This window comes from Silurus aristotelis (assembly GCF_946808225.1).
Source record: "Silurus aristotelis genome assembly, chromosome: 12".
NCBI lineage: Eukaryota > Metazoa > Chordata > Actinopteri > Siluriformes > Siluridae > Silurus > Silurus aristotelis.
Window position 1 is genome coordinate 26,427,657 of NC_139585.1, and position 13,892 is coordinate 26,441,548.

General features: G+C 39.7%; 1 protein-coding gene across 1 annotated transcript in view; it reads right to left on the reverse strand.

The window, feature by feature from the left end:
- Positions 1-12,724, reverse strand: part of prkar1ab (protein kinase, cAMP-dependent, regulatory, type I, alpha (tissue specific extinguisher 1) b) — a 216,246-nt gene extending 203,522 nt beyond the window's left edge. The window contains exon 1 of the mRNA XM_083557160.1: positions 11,664-12,724. The gene's annotated coding sequence lies outside the window, so the exon portion shown is untranslated. The remainder of the gene's footprint in view (positions 1-11,663) is intronic.
- Between the last annotated feature and the right edge of the window lie 1,168 nt (positions 12,725-13,892).

Genomic DNA, 13,892 nt, shown 5'->3' on the forward strand with positions numbered 1-13,892 from the left:
TTATGTGGCGAGGACACTAGTACTTAGCCCTGTGTTTTCTGTTTCTGTGATTGTTGTTGTATGTAGCATCAGGGTTCTGGAGGAACGTTGTTTCATTTCACTGTGTAATGCGTCATTTTAAAATTGCCATTTTAAAATGACAATAAAAGCGTCTTGACTTGACTTGACTTAAATATATATTTACTTAGATTTATTAGCTGTTTTTTTTTTTTTATTTATTCCAAATTGGCTGACAGAGGAGAAGAAATGGATTTGGTTGCAGATACACTTACAAGGACATTTACAAGACAGACTTTTCAAGAAACCTGGAAATCACGAGGAAAGGTCGACCCAAACAGTTCAAAGCAGTTCTTTATCTTTTTCATGAGCTGTTTATTTTGCTGAAGAATTTGCACAAAATCACACAATTTTAACTCTTTTAACACGCTACAATCCGTCACGCTCCCTGAGATCTCAAAACTCTGGGCTTCTAGTAGTTCCTAGAATAGCAAAGTCCACTAAAGGCGGTAGAGCATTTTCACATTTAGCTCCTAAACTCTGGAATAGTCTTCCTGACAGTGTTCGGGGCTCAGACACACTCACCCAGTTTAAGTGCAGATTAAAAACGTATCTTTTTAGCAAAGCCTACACATAACATACGTCTCACATCATAACCTTGTGCTCCAGAACATCTGATCAAACGCACATTATCAACTTGTGCTGTTAATATCATGAACAGCAGCTACGCTAATTCGCTTCTCTTTCTCTCCGCATCCCAGGCTTCCTGAGGTTTGGCCAGCTCCAGTCACGCCCGACCTCATGAAGATTATGGACTTTAAAGAAGTAGATGCCAAACTCGCAAACATCCTAAACCATCTAGAGACGTACCAGTGCCAATTGGATCCCACTGCATGTGTGGAGTTTGACATTGGACCTCCTGGAGTGTTTAAAGGCTCTGGCATGAAGAAGCTGATGCTGGATCTGTGATAATCACAGATGTTGAGCTCAGTAGCTCCTAGTTTTATACCAAAGACTGTAGAAAGAACATTTACTTATAATCTTATACTCCAGTACTCATGTTAGTTCTCACTCTCCAGTGTTCTGTATTGTTGAAAGATTTATGATCACACTCTTGATGTCACCCAAATGAGGATGGGTTCCCCTTTTGAGTCTGGTTCCTCTCAAGGTTTCTTCCTCATAACATCTAAGGGAGTTTTTCCTTGCCACAGTCGCCATGGCTGCTCATCAGGGATAAATGCACACCATTCACCTTGACTGTTGATTTGTGTAAAGCTGCTTTGAGACAATGTCTGTTGTGAAAAGCGCTATACAAATAAACTTGACTTGACTTGACAATTTGCCTTTATTTCAAATCCCCAGGAAAACCGGAATACACAAAAAAAAAATGCATATAAATGCACAGGGTCATTGTATGAGGTTAATATCAATGCTTCTGATAGAGATGATGTATGTAGGTGATTTGTTGAATTGTGTTCACTGGGTTTCATGCTTTAGTAATAATAATATTCATTCTCACTGTATGAGATTTCTGCATGTGATGCAGTGCTCTGTTATACTGCTTTTCTTTTAATGGTTTGTATAGATTTGGCATCTTAATGATTGTATTAAGAGATGATTCAGGTTGGATATCACTGAAAGCCTAGGGTGAAATACATGGCTCACTACAGCTAACAAAAAGGTTTTTTGTTACTACAGTACAGTACATAACCTGAAATTACCTATAAATATCAATGAAATAAAAAGAAGTCAGTATTAAAAAAATACTTATGGTAATTATTATTATAGTAGAAGTAGTAGTAGTAGTATTTAACCCAGCCATTAGGGGGGCACAAGCCAGTGTACTCTTAGTGCCGGTCCCAAGCCCGGGTAAATGGGGAGGGTTGTGTTAGGAAGGGCATCCAGCGTAAAACATGTGCCAAATCAAATATGTGGATCACAAATGAGAATTTCATACCGGATCGGTCGAGGCCCGGGTTAACAACGACCGCCACAGGTATCGTTAGCCGACAGGGTACCAGTGGAAATTGGGCTACTGTTGGCTGAAGAAGGAGAAGGAGAGGAGGAAGGCGTCTACAGAGACGGCAGGAAAAGGAGCAGTGTAGGAGAGTAGAGGTTCGGGTTGGTACTTTAAATGTTGGTACTATGACTGGTAAAGGGAGAGAGGTAGCTGATATGATGGAGAGGAGAAAGGTAGATATGTTGTGTGTTCAGGAGACCAAGTGGAAAGGGAGTAAGGCCAGGAACATTGGAGGTGGGTTTAAACTGTTTTATCATGGTGTGGATGGGAAGAGAAATGGTGTAGGGGTGATTCTGAAGGAAGAGTACAGTAAGAGTGTAGTGGAGGTGAAGAGAGTTTCTGATAGGGTGATGATCGTGAAGGTGGAAGTTGAAGGGATGATGATAAATGTCATCAGTGCCTATGCTCCACAAGTTGGCTGTGAGATGGAGGAGAAGGAAAGATTCTGGAGTGAATTAGATGAAGTGGTAGATGGTGTACCTAGGAAAGAACGATTGGTGATTGGGGCAGACTTTAATGGGCATGTAGGTGAAGGGAACAGAGGTGATGAGGAGGTGATGGGTAGGTATGGTTTTAAGGAGAGGAATGTGGAAGGGCAGATGGTGGTAGATTTTGCTAAAAGGATGGAAATGGCAGTGGTGAACACGTATTTTAAGAAGAAGGAGGATCATAGGGTGACGTATAAGAGTGGAGGAAGGTGCACACAGGTGGATTATCTTCTGTGTAGGAGATGCAACCTGAAGGAGATTGGGGACTGTAAGGTGTTGGCGGGGGATAGTGTAGCTAGACAGCATCGGATGGTGGTCTGTAGGATGGTTTTGGAGGCGAAGAAGAGGAGGAAAGTAAGGTTTGAAAGAAGAATAAGATGGTGGAAACTGAAGGAGGAAGAGTGTAGTGTGAGGTTCAGGGAAGAGGTCAGACAGGGGCTTGGTGGTAGTGAAGAGGTGCCGGATGATTGGGCAACTACTGCAGGAGTGATGAGGGAGGCAGCTAGAAAAGTACTTGGTGTGACATCTGGAAATAGAAAGGAAGACAAGGAGACGTGGTGGTGGAATGAGGAAGTGCAGGAGAGCATTAGGGGAAAGAGGTTGGCAAAACAGAAGTGGGATCGACAGAGTGATGAGAAAAGTAGGCAGGAGTAGAAGGAGATGCGGCAGCAGGTTTAAAGGGATGTGGCGAAAGCCAAGGAAAAGGCATATGAGGAACTGTATAAGAGGTTGGACACTAAGGAAGGAGAAAAGGATTTATACCGATTGGCCAAGCAGAGGGACCGAGCTGGGAAGGATGTACTGCAAGTTAGAGCAATAAAGGATGGAGAGGGAAATGTGTTGACTAGTGAGGAGAGTGTGTTGAGAAGATGGAGGGAGTATTTTGAGCAGCTGATGAATGAGGAAAATCAGAGAGAGAGAAGGTTGGAGGATGTGGAGTTGGTGAAGCAGGATGTAGATAGGATTAGTAAGGAGGAAGTGAGAGCAGCGATTAAGAGGATGAAGAATGGAAAGTCGGTTGGACCAGATGACATACCGGTAGAAGCGTGGAGATGTTTAGGAGAGATGGCAGTGGAGTTTCTAACCAGATTGTTTAACAGGATTCTGGAAGGGGAGAGGATGCCTGAGGAATGGAGAAGAAGTGTGCTGGTACCGATCTTTAATCATAAGGGAGATGTGCAGACCTGCAGTAACTACAGGGGAATTAAGTTGATCAGTCACACCATGAAGTTATGGGAAAGAGTAGTGGAAGCCAGGCTGAGAGAAGAGGTGACCATCTGTGAGCAACAGTATGGTTTCATGCCGAGGAAGAGCACCACAGATGCCTTATTTGCTTTGAGGATGTTGATGGAGAAGTAAAGAGAAGGACAGAAGGAGCTGCATTGTGTATTTGTGGATTTAGAGAAAGCGTACGACAGGGTGCCGAGAGAGGAGTTGTGGTATTGTATGAGGAAGTCAGGTGTGTCAGAGAAGTATGTGAGGGTGGTGCAGGACATGTATGAGGACAGTGTGACAGCAGTAAAGTGTGCAGTAGGTACGACAGACTGGTTTCAGGGTAAAGGTTGGACTGCATCAAGGATCGGCCCTGAGCCCTTTCCTGTTTGCAGTGGTGATGGACAGGTTGACGGACGAGGTCAGACAGGAGTCTCCCTGGACTATGATGTTTGTAGATGATATTGTGATTTGTGGTGAGAGTAGAGAGCAGGTTGAGAAGAGCCTGGAGAGGTGGAGATATGCGCTGGAGAGAAGGGGAATGAAAGTCAGTAGGAGTAAGACAGAGTACATGTGTGTGAATGAGAGGGAGGGCAGTGGAGTGATGCGGTTGCAGGGAGAAGAGGTGGAGAAGGTGGAGGAGTTCAGGTACCTGGGGTCAACAGTGCAAAGTAATGGAGAGTGTGTTAGGGAAGTAAAGAAAAGAGTGCAGGCAGGGTGGAGTGGGTGGAGAAGAGTGACAGGAGTGATTTGTGATAGAAGAGTATCTGCAAGAATGAAAGGGAAAGTTTATAGGACTGTGGTGAGACCTGCGATGTTGTATGGATTAGAGACAGTGGCATTGAGTAAAAGACAGGAGGTGGAGCTGGAGGTAGCAGAGCTGAAGATGTTGAGGTTTTCGTTGGGAGTGACGAGGATGGACAAGATTAGAAATGAGTTTATTAGAGGGACAGCACATGTAGGATGTTTTGGTGACAAGGTGAGGGAGGTGAGATTGAGATTGTTTGGACATGTGCAGAGAAGGGACATGAATTATATTGGTAGAAAAATGCTGAAGATGGTGCCACCAGGTAGGAGGAAAAGAGGAAGGCCAAGGAGGAGGTTCATGGGTGTGGTGAGGGAAGACATGCAGGTAGTTGGTGTGAAAGAGGCAGATATAGAGGACAGGGTGGTATGGAGACGGATGATCCGCTGTGGCGACCCCTAATGGGAGCAGCCGAAAGAAGAAGAAGAAGAAGTAGTAGTAGTAGTATTTATACCTGTTAAATTTACATTTTACATTGATATATATTTCCCATACCTTCAGGGCAGAGTGATCACTCATGGAAGAGATTTTCCACAAATCTCCAGTGGGAGATTTTGTGAACTTTGCAGAAGTTGTCTTCAAAAACAGATGCATGAATGCTTTAGGGGTTGCAAAAGTAGAAGGTCCGCTTGTCTTTGCTCAGACAATACGCCAAACACTGCAACAAATCGGTTTGCATGCCCATCATCCCAGAAATAAGCCTCTTCTGAAGCGGGTTCACAAGAAAACCCACAAACAGTTTGCTGAAGAGAACGTGTCCAAGACATGACATGGCAGCCTATAGCAATGTTCCTGTCCTCTTCTGATCTACTCGATTTATTCTGACACCCTACAGCCACTGGCTCACTAATTAGAGATAAACTTACAATTATAAGAAACAAACTTACACATTCGTTTGATCTCTGTAAAGCTGCTTTGAGACAATGTCCACTGTTAAATACTTTTTACAAATAAAAATTAATTGAATTAAAGGGACAAAGAGTTACTTCCTCATAATAGATGCTAGCTGTGTTAACAGTGATAGCCCATGATGAGGATCTGCTTGACCTTGATGAAACCAAGGGCAGTTTTGAGGAGCTGTGTGTTCTCAGAGAGTGCTCAGGATGTCAAGCCGGTTGTTTCCACATGGCTGTGCTACTCTAGTCAAGTCAAGAGGCTTCTATCATGCATACTTGCATACATGCATAATGAGTTCCTGTGAACCAGGGTTAATTTGAAGTAGATAAGGAAGTTTTGCTGGCTTTAATCCATTTTGTTTTATGCTCAAGCAGACACTGATTATCCATTTATTATAGATTACCCCAGTGACAGAAAAAGTCACTGGGAAGTCACTGAGGCCCATCTCTGGCCTCAACCCTATTAGGATAAACTGGAACACCTACAGTACACGGGTACCTCACTTTAGTAACACTCTTGTGGAGCAATCTTTCATTATATGTGCAAAATGGATTGCTCCCAGTTTTTTCAGCTACAATTAGAAAGAGTTGTATATAGCAACATGTTTGATGTTATTCAAATAAAACCACTATTCATTTGAAATACCATGTGCTTCTGAAACTGTGCCAGCATCTGTTCATAACCTTCGCCCTGATTTCTCAGCACTGCTCTTGATTTCTCAGGATTCTCAGCATTAGATGATGTTCACACTGTGAGAACATGCCAATGTCCTTCACTATCACCACCTCATCACGATCCAAAAATAGCATCATTTGGGACAACGGTAAACAGAACATTTTGTTTCTTTGCTCATGGTTGTGGTTTTATCAATAGAACATAGTTTGTGTATAGATGGCACAGTTAGTAATCCAAGCACTCTGTGTTCCTTCTAATCTCAAGGTTTAGCAAGACTTAATTTCTATTATTCTCACTTATTTGTACAAATAACACACAACACACACACAAATGTAAAAAAAAAAAAAAAAAAAAAAAAAAAAAAAAACCACCACAAGAGCCATAAGTGCATTACACCAACTCCACATCAGGTTGTTATTAGCACTTTGCATCATGCTTTACATTTTTGGAACGAACACAAAGCCGTAGATTATCCCATTTAATTCTTCTATATGAATACGCCTATATCCACATCCTGAGCTGTCTGGGAGAAGACACCGAGCGGGCAGGACTTCTCCAGGCTCCTCTCCAAGCCTTTAAAGCCATGCAGTTCCTTACCCAAGGCTACCAGCAAGCCATCTCCGGTTGATGAAGCAACTCTCTTTTGTTTGCCATTGTGTTAATTTAATAGTTTCACAACTATTTTTGTTTTTTACACTGAAAAGTTCATTGATTCATTGGTACTCTAAAGACCTGGGAATAATCTATTAAATATATATTTATTAAGGCATTATTTGTTGAATGATTATGATCCACCATTCCAACCATGGGCTTCCAATTTCAGTTCCATGACCCATTTCCTTAAATACTCATTGCATGTTTTTGACAAAAATGCCATATTCTGGGTTTTGATATACTTTATTATATACATGGTATTGTAATACAGCTTGTTTTCTGTTCCTTAGGTCCATATTGGATATTTGCAGAATAAGAAAGTGGTTGGTCTGAGTAAGCTTGTGAGGTAATGATGCAGTGCATGCACAAAGATTCAGTTCGTAAAAATGTCTCATCAGAGTGACAGTCCAGAGAAGGAGTAGGCTTAGACACAAAGCCTAATAATGCATACGATTCAATCTGGAAAACAAACAGCCAAATGAATAACTGGCACATCTGAGAAAATTCCCATTGGCTTTAATTCACCTCTAATACCCTGTCAAATCCATGCTATTCTCAGTGATTAGAAGGTCGGTGGTTCAAGCCACAGTAATGCTAAGCTGCCTCTAATGGGCTCTTAAACAAAGCCCTTAACGCTCTATGTTTTAGTGTGCCATGGCTGTGTAATATATATATTAGGACTGTCAGGTGATTAAAATATTTAATCACGATTAATCACATGATTGTCACGACTGAACTTGTGATTAATCGCAACCTTTTTATCTGTTAGTTTTCTAGTTTTTAATACTCTAATCAACATGGACATGGACAAATATGGATGCTTTATGCAAATGTATGTTTATTATTATTATTATGTTATTAGTGAAACCCAAACTCAACCTAGAGCATAAAGACAAAATATTCTTGTAAATGTTTTTAAGTAATTATAGCATTTTAACTTATGTAAGTCAGGACACCAAACGAATTTTACTATGTTTTCACATGGAAGGTTTTAACTGTCGATGTGTGCATCATGCCAGACTTTGGTGCCTAATTTGAGACTTGACGCATCAGTAAAACAAATGTTTTTTAAACAAATTGAATTTTTTTTTCTGTGGGGTTTATTTTATTTTATATCTAATCTAATCTTTTTATTATTTTTATTATATCTATCTAGTAAAGAAAGGATGTAGTGAATAAATGTGTGCCACTTTATTTATTTATATTTTTAATGAAAATGGTCCAACAGAAATGCAATAATTAATCAAATGAATATATATATAGTTTTTGTACCTCAGTTTTTTAATTACGGTACACTTAAGAAATGCAAAACATAATATTGTCATTTTATTTAACAGAGTTTATAATTATTAATATTTGTAAACATCAACAGTTTACATTTTTTAAACAATTAAAAATAAAATGCCTGCTTGCTTTAAAATATATATAAAATAATATTTTATAAAAATAAATTAGAATAAATAAAATAAACACACTTTTCATTGTTTATTTATTAATGCAATACACTTTTTATTATATTGATTAAATTAAGTAATAATTAAATAGGCACAAATTAAATTGATTAAATAAAAATAAAAAAAATAACATTTTAAATTAAATAGTTTACATTTGTTAGACCCCATTTGGGTAATAGAGATAAATAGGGAGGGTTGCATTAGGGAGGGCATCCAGCGTAAAACATGCCAATTCAAGTATGCAGATCACAAACCTACATTTCTTACCTGATCGTTAGAAGCCAGAGTAATGAATGTGAAGGGATGATGATAAATGTCATCAGTGCATTGTGAGTTGTACAACAAGTGAGTTGTGAGATGGAGGAGAAGGAAAAATTCTGGAGTGAGTTAGATGAAGTGGTAGAAGGTGTACCTAAGTATGAAAGATTGGTGATTGGGGCAGATTTTAATAGCCATGTTGGTGAAGGGAACAGAGATGATGAGGAGGTGATGGGTAGGTATGGCTTTGAGCAAAGGAATGTGGAAGGGCAGATGGTGGTAGATTTTGATAAAAGGATGAAAATAAGAGTGGAGGAAGGTGCACAAGGGTGGACTACATTCTAAGCAGGAGATGCAACCTAAAGGAGATTGGAGACTGTAAGGGGTTGGCAGGGGACAGTGTAGCTAAACAGCATTGGATGGTGGTCTGTAGGACGGCTAAGGAGGTAAAGATGAAGATGAGGAAAAGATTGAGGACTGAAAAAAGGATAAGAAGGTGGAAACTAAAGGAGAAAGACTGCAGTATGAGATTCAGGAAAAACGTTTGGTATGAATATGCATACAGTACATTCACACCATTAATATATATAGGCAAGAGGCAAGAGGCTAAATAAACAACATTGAAGTACAGACTGAAGAAACCTTTATTTTATTCAAAGCCAATGTCAAAACGAGTGACTGTGGGCAAAAACAGACCAAGTTAGTATATCTAACTTCTTCTCTACATTTTTTTTCTCCCTGCAGGATTGTAGAAATCTACAGCTGCGTTACTGTAACGAAGTTACTTTTGACAGTAACTAATACTTTTACTTTTACTAATACTTTAAAAATAAAGTAGCTCCGTTACCGTTAGCATATGGTGCGTTACCCGTTACTTTTTTAAATGAATGAATTTTGGCTGAAGTGTAGCCTACAGTCTAACCTGTTTACAACAGCGACGCATTGTAGGATTGGTGGATGAACCACTGTAAACACAAAGAAGACGCACCGTGGGCGTGTTTCCGTTTATTCAGGTCTGTGCGGCAGTAATGGTGAGTCGAGGCGAGAGCAAGACGAGTTTCTCAAAGTGGAAATATGCTCGTTATTTCACTTTAGTTGAGCATAAAGACAAAAACTTTTTAGTCAAATGTAAACTGTGTCTTTCTGGTTCGAAGCTCGTATCTACTGCGATAAACAACAACTCCAATCTGTCGAAGCTCCTCCAGAAACTCCATGCCTCGACGAAGCTAGAAGCTAGAAGCTAACCCGGTGTTCTGTTCTACATTGTTGATAGTTTTCATACTAAAGCTGTGAAAGGAACATTTTTAAGAGCTCAACACAACAGCAGAAGCCACTTTAGTTTTTGATTGTGAATATATTATTCAGCTTGTTTTGTTATTTAGTTCAGAAATCCTTGTGATATATTCAGTTTGTGCTGGTCTGTCTTTAATAAAATAGTGTTTAAAAATTACTTTGTGTTTAAGTCAGTTTTGTGTTTGTATAGACCATAACGCATAAAAGGGCATTAATAAGAACATTTAACAGTAACACATTACTTTTTGGTGTAAGTAATCAACAAAGTAGCTAAGTTACTTTTTTAATGAAGTAACGAGTAACTGTAACTAGTTACTATTTTTTAGTAACTAGCACAACACTGGTGACGAGTATCTGCGGAAGTCCTAAAAGGCCAAGCATTCATATTTTTTTTTCTTGTTTTCTCATGATCTTAACATAAGAGTTGTTTTTTTTTTTTTCACAAAACGATTTTCCTATGATCTCAAAATAACATTGTTTGTTTCAGAGCAGTACTCCATGATATACAGGGTGGTATGGAAAGGTCTCGAGACTAGCTCTGTTTACAAGAAAGTACTTTCTTTATATACATTTTCACACCATCACCTTTAAAAAATTTTGTACAGCAATACAGCTCTCTCAGCGTTCTTCTGGAATGTGTCCTGAAAGTTTTCTTTTCGAGTCTTTTTCACCTTTTGCGATTCATGCTGGATCTCCGCAATGGAATCACTGAGCCAGATCTTCATCTTAAAGTCCACAGGAGCCAAATCTGGTGAGTAAGGTGTGTGCGAAAGTGAGATCATGTTTCCAATGAGAAACTCATGTGTGAGGAGAGCACGGTGACATTGTGGTCGTGGAGCATCCAGTTATTTGCACACAATGATAAAATTGCAGATGTAGTAACACACATGGTCAGAAAAGACCCAGTTGCACAGCTCCTGTGCTTCCTGTGACTGCAGCCTCGTGCTGCTATCTTTTGGCGTGTTACAAAACCTAAACTTTTTTTCTCTCAGCAGAGAGGAAGTGGAAATATTCACAACTCGATGTAGACCTCGCATCTTACCGCGCACTCCTGACCAAATTTTTCTCAGATGTGACTTTTGCTAAAACTGCCTTTTACAAGGACAAGCTTAAGGCCTCTGCACAAGATCCTCATAAGCTCCACAAAATATTCTCTTCACTACTAAACCCCCCTGCCACACCTGCTCCATCCTCCCTGACTGCTAATGACTTTGCCTCCTTCTAGGATTAAAAGATCAAGGAAATCTACTAGACCTTCAATTTCTTCCCAACAATGACTACACAACACAGCCAGCAATCCACTACTTCTCTGTCAAGCTTCTCAACCTTAACAGAAGATGAGTTACTGCAAGTCATCCAATCTTGCAATCCCACCACCTGTCCTCTGGATCTAATCCCTTCAACTATGCTTTTGAACATCACACAAGATCTCCTGCCCCTCATCTCCACAATCATCAATGGGTCATTAACATCTGGCTATGTGCCTACTACCTTTAAGAAAGCAAGGGTCAGTCCCATCTTAAAGAAACCTGCTCTGGACCCATCAGACATTAACAACTACAGACTACAGAGAAGTTAACACTTCTCTCCTTTCTTTCTCTGGAATGCACTGTTTTTAACCAACTGTCTGTCTATCTCTCACAGAACAACCTCGATGATCCGAACCAGTCTAGGTTCAAAGCGGCACATTCTACAGAAACTGCATGCTGCTCGATCAGCCAAGCTGTCAACTGTACTTATCTTCCTGGACCTTTCAGCAGCATTTGACACAGTCAACCACAAGACTCTCTATATCTTTATCCATGGAACAGCATGGGAATTGTTTGCTTCCTACCTGTAATGTAGCTCATACCAGGTAACATGGAGGAGATCCACATCTGCCCTGTGCAGACTCACCACTGGTGTCCCACAAGGCTTGGTACTTGGTCCTTTTCTCCCTCTATACCCACTCCATTGGTGACGTCATATCCTCACATGGGTTTTCTTAACACTGCTATGCAGCTGACACTCAGCTAATCTTTTCTTTTCTTACATCAGTTACCACAGCTTCCGCTTGTATCTCGGCATGCTTGACAGACATATTTTCATGGATGAGTGCTCATCAACTAAAACTTAACCGCAGCAAAACACAACTGCTGGTCATCCCAGGTGATTCATCTCCAGATCAAGATCTCCAAATTACTCTTCATGACTCTCTGCTCTCCCCTTCAGCCACTGCTCGTAACCTCGGGGTAACTATGGACAATGAACTGTCCTTCTTCCCACATGTCGCTAATGTGGCTCGTTCCTGTCGTTTTCTACTCTACAACATCCGAAGGATTCGACGAATTCTGTCCACACAGGCTCCCCAGGTGCTTGTTCAGTCTCTTGTCATTTTAAGACTCGACTACTGCAACTCTCTGCTGGCAGGTCTTCCCCTGAACGCTATTCATCCACTGCAAATTATCCAAAACGCAGCTGCACGACTTTTGTTCAATCTGCCTAAGTTCTCCCACACCACACCACTGCTGCACTCCCTTCATTGGCTTCCAGTAGCTGCACGTATCAGATTCAAAACACTGAATCTTGCCCACAAGGCCGAAAATAGACCAGCGTCATTTACCTCAAAAGACCTCATCACATCTCGCACTGCACCATTCTGTCTCAGATCCTCCAGCACTGCTCGACTGGTACCACCTTCTCTCAGAATGAGAGGTAAGTATACTTCAAGGCTCTTCTCTGTTCTGGCACCGAGGTGGTGGAATGAACTTCCCTAGATGTCTGTACAGCGGAGTCCCTGGCTATCTTCAAACAATCTCTCCCTGAAACACTTAAATTAGCACTTTCCAAGTTTCCATAAGTTATATTTATACTAAGTTTGTAATCTTGCGTACCAGTGTAGATTTATGCATTGTTAGAGACTCAAAGCACTATTGTACATCGCTCTGGATATGGGCATCTGCTAAATGCAGCAAATGTAAATGTAAATGTAAATGATACTATTTCGTACACCAGAAACATTTAGAAGGCGTGGAATTTTCTTATGATACAATCACAACATGAGAAAACAAGTTCTGTTACGTCGAGATTAAGTCATGATTACAAGAAAACAAGTAAAAAATATATAATTCATGGCCTTTTAAGACTTTCCTATGTATCAGTTGATATGGGATTGAAATATTTACTGATACTGTAAAAAAAATAAAAAATATCCATTTAAAATTCTAGGGTAAAAAATCTGTTCTCTATTATTGACTGAGTATTTGAGGTACACGATTATAGCATTAATACAGTTTTGATCTTTTTTCTGTAGCTTTATTGAGCTGCATGGCTACCAGGTCAGCATTTCACAGCGTAAACTGAGCGTATTTTGTGTTTTGTTGCAGTCACATGTGCATTGTCATGCGCGCCGTGCAAAAGATCAACAGCCGTACCTTGACCAGCACCATGCTGGAAGCGTTCAGAGATGACCCGAAGACCCGTTCCTGGCCTTGACTAAGAGCTAGTCTCTCACTGCTGCAATATTAAAATGTTTTTACAGCTAAAAGAGCAATAACATTCACGTCTTTCGGCATCCACACAACCTACAGTAAATTGTAACACTTTGCACTTTATTGAATAATCCATACATTTGTATTTGGAGCACTGTTGCCTTTTGGAATGTAGTTTTTTTTTTTATAAATGAACCTCAGGGTTTTTTCATTTACAATACAAGAAGGGGCAAATATTTTATTATTATTGATTTACTACTAACTTATATACATTGCCTTAACATATATTAAGTTGCTAACTAATTTAATTTATAGCCAAAACTGATTTTTTAATGAAGTAATTGCACTACAAATTTTTTGTTAATATCTAAATAATATTCAAATGTCATTATTTACTGCCACTTTATTGAAATCATGCTTCATATTTGATTGGGTCTGATCCTCTTTTGATTGATTTATTTAATCTGTATATATAGTCCACATTCTTTTTTTTTTTTTTTTTTTCTTTCTTTCATATTTTTTATTTTTTTTGCTTGAATAAGTATGTGTTGATAAATTAAAAGAGTATTGTTAAAAAAAAAACAAAAAAAAAAGCAACACATTGTGAACACTGTTAATTGCATTTCCTGAATATTGTTAGCTGTTATTGGGGTACTTTTTACCCATGTC